Source organism: Choristoneura fumiferana, chromosome 3 (genome assembly GCF_025370935.1).
Source record: "Choristoneura fumiferana chromosome 3, NRCan_CFum_1, whole genome shotgun sequence".
NCBI lineage: Eukaryota > Metazoa > Arthropoda > Insecta > Lepidoptera > Tortricidae > Choristoneura > Choristoneura fumiferana.
Window position 1 is genome coordinate 9,981,755 of NC_133474.1, and position 2,100 is coordinate 9,983,854.

A 2,100-nucleotide genomic window follows, 5' to 3' on the forward strand; every position below is an offset into this window, starting at 1 on the left:
AAGTGCCCGGTCCCGTTTAGGTAGTACATACGTCCATGCTTGTAAGTAACTGCAGCAGGGCCACTACGATACGAAACTCGAAGTTCGTAGTTCGTGTCGTGCGGTCCCTCTGACACTTATACTATTTAATACGAGAGCGAGAGGGACCGCACGACACAAACTTAAGAGTTTCGTAGTAGCCCTGCTGTTTTTAAGTCATCTCTGAGGGGCTACTACGAAACTCGACATAAGCGTCAGCGGGACGGCAACATACGAAGTTCGAGTTTTGCACTTCGTAGTATAGGGCCTGTATTCAAAATCAGCTCAATATAATGCTACATTTACACGCTTGTCAAGCTTCGGCAAGCTCTCACCCATAAACATACGCTAGTAATATTAGGTTTATGCTCTCACCAGCACAAGCGTGTAAACGGCCCGTTTGGATAGGCTTGCGTGAACTTGCCAGCCTGCGCTTGCCACCGATCCGGGCCGGTGTCGGTCGGTTTTTCAACACAGTGCGACGTGTTTAAGGGCAACACACAGAGAGCGGGCGCGGGTCGTACGCGGGCCCGCGACGGGCGTATTTCCATGGCGGTATATGGACGCCTTCACACAGAACGCGGGCGCGGGTCGGGCGCGGGACGGGTCGTGCGCGGGCCCGCGCCCGTCGTCACAAACAGCGCGCGGGCTGAGCGCAGAGTTACCAACTCTCAAAAATATTTATCCCTAAAGCTTAAGTTAAAAACCCCTAAAACTCGATTTTAATGAAAATTTGTATTTTAAAGTTGAATATTTCGCAAACAAATCACTGAATCGAAAATCGTCTTAGTAACCCCCTAATGGTTTTAATTTAAAAGAGCCCACACTATAGGGTTGGATGAGAGAAAACAACCCCTACTTTACGTTTATGGGAGGTACCCAAAACATTTTTTTGTTTAAATTTTTCATTGTACCATTTTGTCGGGACAGTTTTCATATATATCCTTGCAAAATTACAGCTTTCTAGCATTGATAGTCCCTGAGCAAAGCCGCGGACGGACAGACAGACAGACAGACATGGCTAAACTATATGGGTTCCGTTTTTGCCATTGTGGCTACGGAACCCTAAAATCCGTATTCATGCCAGTAACTAGATTATTTTGGCGAGAATAAAATCTAAGTATTTTATTTTTTTAATTAATTGGTACTACAGAAAAATCAGATATTTCTTTCCATTGACTAGTATAAAGCTTATTCCAGTCGATAAAAAAAAATCAGCCACTTTTAAAAATTTCATCCATCGCCCATCATTACATAAATTGGATTTAATTAAGTAAATAAAGTTTGACCTTGGTGCGCAAGCGCGTTTGTCGTTTTCCACATATCTCGCGGCACTGTATAATTCTGTGTCGAGTTGACAAAAATGTCGTATCTATTATTGGTTCTAGAACTGTTTTAATTTGTACTCCAAAAGTCGCCAGATAAACCATTTTTGCGGTGTAAGATTTAAGCAAAAGTCGTCACTTCTAGGGACTAAGTCACTAAACTGGCAACATTGATAGCCGCTGCGGGACCGTCGCGGGTCCGACCCGCTCTCTGTGTGAATACAACGAACCGCGCGGCTCACGCGGCGGACACGACCCGACCCGCGCACGCTTTCTGTGTGTGTTGCCCTTTAATGTCGCTCAGGAGATCACGCCGTAGGGACGTACATATTAAACAAATTTTAGTGATTATCATGAGTGCTAAGACTAACGAAGAAATTTTATCCTTTTCCTTTAAATAACAATATGCCAAGCTCACACAAGAGCCGAAGCAAACCTCGAGATCCACGTCTGCCATGCTTGCCTGTCCGGAATACACTGACGCGCTTGCAAGCGTGTAAATGGCATTCAAGCGTTTGTATAGGCTTGGAGTTGGTAGACGCTTGGCAAGCCTCGGCAAGCGTGTAAATGTAGCAGAGAGATTTAATAAAACCATTATTTTAATTAAACTTTGCTATTTTATTTATAAACATTAGTTTATGTACAAATTTACAATACACCTACTTTAGCAGTCTTTACCGATTATTTAAACTTAGAAAACATAAATTTATCTCCTTGTAAACGGGTTCTACTCGTTATTCTCACTAGTATAAAAAAT